The following is an 8655-nucleotide window of genomic DNA, read 5'->3' as shown; positions in this document are numbered from 1 at the left end:
ACAAGATAGATAGATAGATAGATAGATAGATAGATAGATAGAATGGATGAATCTCCCAATCCAGACTGGAGCCCAGGAAAGTGGGACATAGAGGCTTTTGTACTCTCATGCCTGCTGTTTGCATTGGGGGAGCTCCCATTCATTTTGTCATACTTTACCAATTCCATGCAAAAGTACAATAGACGCAATCAATCACTGTGTCATCAAAAGCTTAAATTTCTATGCACACTGTTCTCTTGGCATGGGATAGAGCAAGTCCTGTATATTGCTGGGAAGTATCCATGTAATAGGCCTGCCAGCCACACAGTGTTTGGGAGTAATTTCTACACAACCGGTACCCAGATTAGATGTGGAATCACACAACAGCATGCTTACCCTATTTTGATTGCTTACCCTATCTCTCGACTGAGATAATGTATATTAGAAAGCAGTCTTTTGCAGACAGTCTTTGCTTCTTTAGCTAGTCTCATAAAACAATTGTGACAAGACTGAAATCATATAATACCCTTTAGTTATCAAAGGCATATAGAGAGGTTGCATACATTTTAAAGAGTTTAGTATTGGTTGAGTATTCCTTATCTAGAATTCTGAATCCAACATTGTCTGCATGAGTGGTTAAGATACTGACACCTTTTCCTTCTGAGGGTCAGTATACACAAACTTTGTTTCATGCACAAAATTATTTAAAATGTTGTGTATAAACACTTCTGGTCCCAAGTATTTCAGATAAAAGAAAAACAACTCTTTTGATCCAAGAGAATTTGATCCAAGCATTTTGGTGAAGTGGTATATAAAAATAACAATAACTGATAGAAGTTATTTTACTTTATTGAACCATTTCCTGTATTGTTATGTATTATTTATATGTATTATGCTAATGTTTCTTAGATTGTATGGCATGGGCAGGTTTACTTTATCTATTTTATCGTTTGTATGTACAGTGCTGTGTAAATCTACTGCGCTATATAAATAAAGCATAATAATAATAATAATAATAATAATAATAATAATAATAGAAGTCTACATGTTCACTTCACAAATCTCCATACCAGTCGTAGGATATAATGTTAAAATATAACCGTATTAGGTATCCTAGCAGGAGTAGTAATAGTCCCATTACCTTTGAGAGTTAAGTCATGCAATCACAATATTAAGGAACCTTTGTTTCTAATTTCCCCCCACAGATACAGGATCCTTCACAGGTAATGAAAAGTGTTACTTGAAACTAGTAAAGCACACCAACTATGTCAAGTGGAACTGCAACTAGGAAATGAACTGTAATTAATGATTGCTTTATGAGTGTGGCAATAAAGACCAGGTTGTCGGCCTGCTTTTACAGCATATGCTATCATTCTCAAAGAGACTGGTTCAACTGAAGAGCAACCAGTCCAAAAGAAGTAGGTCTCCGTTTGTTGGAGATCTGGTATATAGTAGAGGCTGCCTCCTGCATGAAAAATACAGGTGACCGATGTCTAACAATGCCTCCCTTTTCCTAAAGTCTGTAGCACAACTGGACATGTGGTTCCCTCAGTCCACACCCAGGACTGCAGGGATGAGTATAATTGATTAAAAAAATCATTTCCTCCATCTTTCATCTTAAAGATCATCTGATTCAGTGATTTCCCAAGTGGGTGGAATGGCCCCAGGGAGTGGTGAAAAGATCCTGGGAAGTGGTCAGGGGGCAGCATTTGTCACCCAAGAAGAAAGAGAACGGTAGCCAAAAAAGGTTTGGGAAACACTTATTCCAGTCCAGGAAACTTTGGATGGAGCCCTCTACATTTTACTGAGTTCTTAGTTCACTTGACTTAATGGGACTTTCTTCTGAATATCATTTTAAGGATGTAGGCAGCAGTGGGAGAGCACTATGTGCTGTGTGCCTTCAACTCTGGGAGACCAAGTTTGATTCCCTGCTCGGCCATGATACCCACTGGGTGACCTTGGGCAACTCACACTCTCTCAGCCTCAGGGGAGAACCATGGAAAACCTCCACTGAATAAATCTTGCCAAGAAAACTCCATGATAAGGTCGCCTTAGGGTTGCCATAACTCAGAAATGACATGAAGGCAGACACAGCACAAACACATCTCAGCACTTCAACAAACCTGTTAGTGTGTGATCCACTGAGGAAGGGGGTCAATGAAAAGCACAATGGGAAGAGTGAGGAGGTTATGAAAGTAAGGATGGAACATTGGTGGTGGGGCAGGGATTTAGAAACATGAATCCAAGCAACAATAATAAACACACTAATAGAGTACAAAATAATTCATGGCAGCTCACGTCAAGTAGTAATATAGAACATATTGTATATTATACAATAATATAAAATAGAAATCTTAATAAAATCAATAAAAGAGGGGAACTTAAGGGAGTCACAATGCACCTCCATCCTGTAGAAAGTTTCCAACACCTTTCATGCCTAAAAGAATTGACATTCTGAAAGGGCCACATGAGCTGGAGGGCTAAGCAAACAAATTATTTTATATTCCACTCACTTGGCTCACCACCACTCCATCACCACACTACCTTTCCATTTATCTGCATTTGCTCTCACGTCCCAGCTCTTCTTCCCCATTGTTGGCCTTCACATGAGGTGTTTTCCTGAAGAAGGTAGGTTAGAGTACCTAAAACACAGAACCACGTCATGCATTTCTTCTTATCCTAATCCTTCTTTTCCTAATGCCTTCCTGTTTTACTGAATCTGTAGAGGGAGAGCCAACCATCATGAAGAATTCCGACAGCCTAAATAATTAACTCATTAAAGTATAAGATTAACTTCATCATTAATCAGGAAACAGAGCAAGTTTAGTAATGTATGGGAGAAATCTAATGAAGTAGTAACAGCAGCTCTGGTCATCATGTTCTGCCTGGGAACCGAGGTATACAGCCTTATTGTGGCCCTGGGCCTTGTGGCTAGTAGCAAGAAGACGGACTACACTTTGCTCACTTCTGCTACCCTGTGATCTTGTCATGAATCATGTAACAAAGGACCGAAGGCAGAGTCCAGGAAAACTTACAATAGGGTATAAGGTTAAGGCAAATTTCCAGCTTATATGATTGTAGAAGAAAAGTTGGAAATATTAACAGTTGTAGTAAAGATATATAAAATAACAACTCATAGATATAGAAAGATATCTCCATTTGATGTAAATATCTTTTGACATAAATATCAGCCATTTCTCACTGTTTCTTCCTGCTGTCCTGCCCTGTCCAGCTGCTCTTACATACCTATTTCCTTCCTCCTTTCCATATTTCCCAACCCTGTTTTGTTTTACCTCTCACAAAACACCCAAACACTTTAAGCTGTGTGAAGCAGGAAAATTAATCAAATTCGCCCAGTGTGAATAATTTCTTCCAGCTGCAAAATTTGGTTTGTGTGGTTACAGCAACTACCTCCAAAAGAAAAATCATCCTGAGGGCAGCAATGTCAATAGTTTCAGCAGCAGAAAGCTGAGAAGGAGGAGGTTTCAAAGGAAAAAAAAAAAAAACCCAAAAAACTATAAATGGTTGCCAGTACTATATCCCATTCTAAAGAATCTAAAGAATATTTCTGTGTTTTTAGTTGGATTGCCTCACAGATAAATGTTTGAGAAGGGCAGCTTTTCTAAAAACTATAATGGGAAATGTTTCATTTATCCATTAGGCCAGGGGTAGGCAACCTTTTTGAGCCGGGGGCCGGGTTGCTGTCCCTCAGGCGACTGGGGGACCGAAGCCGGGGGTGGAGCTTCAACCCTCCGGGGTGGGGCAACATGCCGGGATTGGAGCTTCCACCCTCCGGGGCGGGGCCGCGTGCCGGGGGTGGAGCTTCCTATAGCATTATCTCAGCCATAGTACCCCTACAACTGGAGTCAGGGATATGACAAATGCATTGTGACATTTCCAGTGCAAATCACATTATTGTCCTCTGAGTACTAATTTTAACAGCAGAAGAAAAGGTAATGCTTCTGCAGAATAGCTGAACAACAAAATCATTATACCACATTATTGGTTTGTTTCTAGGGCTTTCTGCAGCATCATTTGTAACAATCTGAAGCAGCATAGCTACTATCTTTATAAGAACAATTTCTCTGCTGTGCGGTTTGTGACACCAGGGGATGAGACATTCCATGCACTTGCATGAGCACCAATAACTGTTCAGAATCAATGTGGGTGTTAATGACATTGTGAGCTGAAAAATACAGGGGGCAAGATCCAAACCCCACAACAGCCTTCCTACAGTTAACACCAGCGCTGCCAGTGGCATTTTCTTGGTCCCATTCCAAGGAGCTCACAAGATGAACTTTCCTTGACTTTGTGATACATCACCATCCAGTTCCCGTGAATCCCTCCAACAGAGCTCTATATGTGTATTTCTTTGAGGAAGTGTCAGCCAATGTGCTCTGCCTACACTAAAGAGAACATTTATTTAACACTTTGTCTGACAGTTAGCTTGGGTTGTATCAACACACCAGGGTGCGTCTTTTATAATTTAGTTTGAATGGATTTTTGACCCATGAATCAATGAACCCTTTAGAGACTAAGTAATATTTGCTTCCTGAAAGACTGCACAATAGCAACAAGGTCACAGTTTACTGTCAATTTTTAAATTAAAAAAACTTACACTTTGGGCACTTAACATATTTTGACAAGGTGACCCATAATTATCCATTAGCATTGTATTCGTCTAAGCCCCTTTGCATTGAGATTCAAGGACTATGAAATAGTTCAATGATGTCCCATTTGGGGGTGGGGAACAAGGCAAGTGGGACTTTTCCAAGGTCTTTTGTAGCCAGAATACATCTAGCTATTGCTGTATTGATTAACCATTTGGATAGTTAATCAACACTGCTAAGCCCTTTTAACCTGCCATGTGCTGTATTCAAAAAATAAAAGTCTATTAAAAGGAACCATGAAGATGCCATTTTTATTTCCCATGTAGCACAGAGCCAGGCCGGCCCTCCTTGGAGCCCTGCTATCTCTGTTTTTGCTTGTTTTCCAAATACTCTCATTGAAGAAAAAGAAATATCAGTTATCAGGTGCAATAGTGGATTGCTAGAATATTGAAGCAAGAAAGCTGGAAATAAAATGCATACCTAAATCTTTCTATAGAAAAGTGGGAGGGGAGGAGTGATTATCACTTCCCATGCACATTGTGTAACGAAAAGTTCTAATTAAAAGCAAAACAAACCATAAAACCATCTGTCATGTTTGTAAGCAGCCTTGAACACTACACTAATTCATTTAATGGAAATGTGCAAGGATAAGTCAAGAGTGAAACTTAGGGGGCTATAACAAAGGTTGGAAAGGAGAAAATACCACTTCTGTCCCTCCTTCTCCTTCTCTGCACATCTCCAAACCATCTGACACAACTTCCCAAGTGTGGGAGGAGAGGTTTGAAAATCAGATTGGGGAGAAAAGGAAGTGGAGTTAATTGGTGTATATCTTTGATGGGAAGAGGTTTTAAAATCGGACTGGGAAACCCTCTCTCTCTCTCTCTCTCTCTCTCACACACACACACACACACACACACACAAGCTGCTGCCTCCAGGCACAAAGAGTGGGGAAGAGAGGGATATCATGGCAGTGCTTGTTTCAGGACCTTTCTAAGCAGTATTAGTGTATTAACCCGTATATAAGTCAATCCAGGATTTTAGAGTCAATTTTGGGACATACATTTTTCAATTTATAGTCGAGTATATATGGTTCAGTGGGTCCATTCTATATGCGGGGGATCTGTTCTGGAACACACACACACATCCCATGTACGGCAAAAAATGTGGGACCTCAAGTCCCGTTGATTCCTATGGGTGCGCACTCCTGTGTACAGTGGTACCCCGGGATACGAATTACCCAGGTTACGAATTTTTCGGGTTACGAAAAAATCCCATAGGGATTTATTGTTTCGGCTTACGAAGGTTTTTTCGGGTTACGAAAAAACCTCGGCGCTATTTTCCGCCACCGGAGGGCAGCAGAGAGCTATTTTTCCATTAGCGCCTATGGCAATTCGGCTTACGAAGGTTTTTCGGGTTACGAAATTAGCCGCGGAACGAATTAATTTCGTAACCCGAGGTACCACTCTACCGTGCACCATTTTAACTCCCTGGGCTTGCTATGCATGGAAGCTTAAATCCACATATGGCAAGCCTGCTCATGGCATAGGTGCACTGTACTTATTTACCATTCCCTACAAATAAGAAGAAATTCTGCAGATTTCTAGTACTGGCATGACATAAAACTGCTCTTGAAAATTTAGAAATACAATTTAGACATCTGAAGAAAAGGAGAGGCTAAGTTACCAAGGAGCATTACAGACCACCTAAAAGCGGTGGTCTGCCGGCGCTGCCGGTTGCTCTGCAAGGGAGCCACAACAGCCAAACCGAGCGACTTCCTCACAGAGCAAAAAGAAGCCCCAAAATGGCACTTCTCTTTGTGGTGCAATTATGATGCCGCGAGGTGCCAACGGCGCACTCAGGGCGTCATATGTACCGCGTGACGTGCGGACGCAACGCGTCCGCTATGTCAAGATGGTGGTGCCCGTGTGGAATGGGCGCCACCATTTTGCACGGACTCAGTCCGTATTAGGGTAGGGGCGTCCAGAAGGGATGCCCCTTCTCAACTCTAATATGCACCGAGTCAACCCTACTACACCGCTTTGGTGCGTCTGTAACGCGCTCAAGATAATGTGAATACAGCAAATGCATATATGAGTTCTAGATAACAACAAATTTTAGTATCTTACTCTCTGCAATGCTAAAAATTTGGGGATAGAAAAGAAAATTTAATTGGTTGGGGGACTGAATTGTTATTTTAAGGGGCAATGTACTTATTTTGCCGCCCTCAGTACAATAGCTAACACTCATGGCAAGGTGGCATTAAAATATAATAAACACATGGCCTTGAGGGAGAGAACAAGAGGCAGGCATAGCTCCATCATGCCTATACCAAAAGCAGATGAAAAGCCTTCCTGCCACCCCTGGCCTTGAAGTGAGAGAAGAACTGGAAGTATCTGCTTGACTTAATCCACTCCCCCATTGCCATTCCCTCTTCCTTGTATGAGGGCAGGGATTAACCATTTGTAACCCTCTCTGAAAGCTTCTGTGGCTGAATACTCTAAATCCTCTAAATAAATAAAGAATTTTTTTATTGTTAACCGCCCCCAAGTCACCCTCGACTCATGGCAACCCTGTGAAAGAGACATCTCCATTCCTCCCTATCCTCAACCATTCTGCTTAGGTCCTGCAGGTTCAGGCCTGTGGTCTCCTGATGGAGTCTACCCATCTAATGCGTGGTCTTCCTCCCCTTCTGCTTCCTTCTACCTTGCCTAGCATTATAGTCTTTTCTAATGAGTCATGCCTTCTCATGATGTGGCCAAAGTATGACAACCTCAGGTTTTTTTCAACTTTGCTTCCAAGAAGAGTTCAGATTTGATCTGTTCTAGGACCCATTTGTTTGTCTTTTTGGTCATCTATGGTATCATCAGCATTCTTCTCCAGCACCACATCTCAAATGAGTTGATTTTCTTTCTGTCGGTTTTCTTCACTGTCCAATTCTCACATCCATACATCGTGATGAGGAATTCAAAGGCTTGGACAATTCTAACTTTAGTGCTCAGTTGTATATCTTTACACTTTAGGATCTTGTCTTGTCCCTTCCCATTCCTATATTTCTTTTCTGATTTCTTGCCTGTAGTTTCCATTTTGATCAATGTTTGCTCCTAGGTACAGAAAGACTTTAATTTCTTCAGTATCTAGGTTGAATTTTTTTAGATCCTTTGGTCATTATTTTTGTTTTCTTTATGTTGAGCAGTAAGCCTGCTTTTGCACTTTCTTTCTCGACCTTCCTCAGTAATCATTTCATGTCTATGATGTTTTCCGCTAGTATTATGGTGTCATTTGTTGACACCATAGATTGTTGATGTTTCTTCCCCCATCTTCACTTTTCCTTCTTCTTTGTCCAAGCCTCCCCTTCATATGATATTTTCTGCATATACGTTTAACAAGTAGGATGGTAGAATACAGCTTTGCCTTACTTCTTTGCCAACTGAGAACCATTCAGTTTCTCCATATTCTATTCTGACAGTGGCCTCTTGTCCTAAGTACGATTTCTCTTCAGGACTCCCTTGTGACACTCCCATGTCTTTAAGAATAAATAATAAATAAAAATGAAGAACAAAAAATAAGGAAAGAATAATAAGAGAATTGGAACAGATACCAAAGCAATTCTGTCTTGCAAGCATATGAGTTTCTTTGATGATGCTCACAAACGTGCCATTCCTGTATTGCATGGCTTTGTGGTGACAGGCTCACCTTTACAGGGGCAGCAATAGTTCCTTATGTGCCTTTTGAAGTGGGAAGGATAGAGAGACTATGGAAGCCTTGTAGTGACCCTTTTTTCTTCCATATTTTAGGTATTTAAGGATTCTAAAGGATTTTTATAGCAAGGGGAATATATAATGGTTAACAATATACCCCTGAATATATATTAAACATAATCAGGAGGGATTTGGATAGCTGCTGGCATTACATGCTGATCATGATACTTGACAGAAAAGAAGATATAGTACTAATTCGATATGGATTGTTCCAGAGATTGCATAGATGAATACATCTGTGTATGTGTGCAGCTCTTATGTCAAACTGAATCCCAACATAGCCAGCAACAGAACCTTTTCTGTCATCT

This window comes from Sceloporus undulatus, chromosome 2 (assembly GCF_019175285.1).
Source record: "Sceloporus undulatus isolate JIND9_A2432 ecotype Alabama chromosome 2, SceUnd_v1.1, whole genome shotgun sequence".
Taxonomy (NCBI): Eukaryota; Metazoa; Chordata; class Lepidosauria; order Squamata; family Phrynosomatidae; genus Sceloporus; species Sceloporus undulatus.
The sequence above is the reverse complement of the archived record's forward strand: the minus strand, read 5'-3'. Positions refer to the sequence as shown.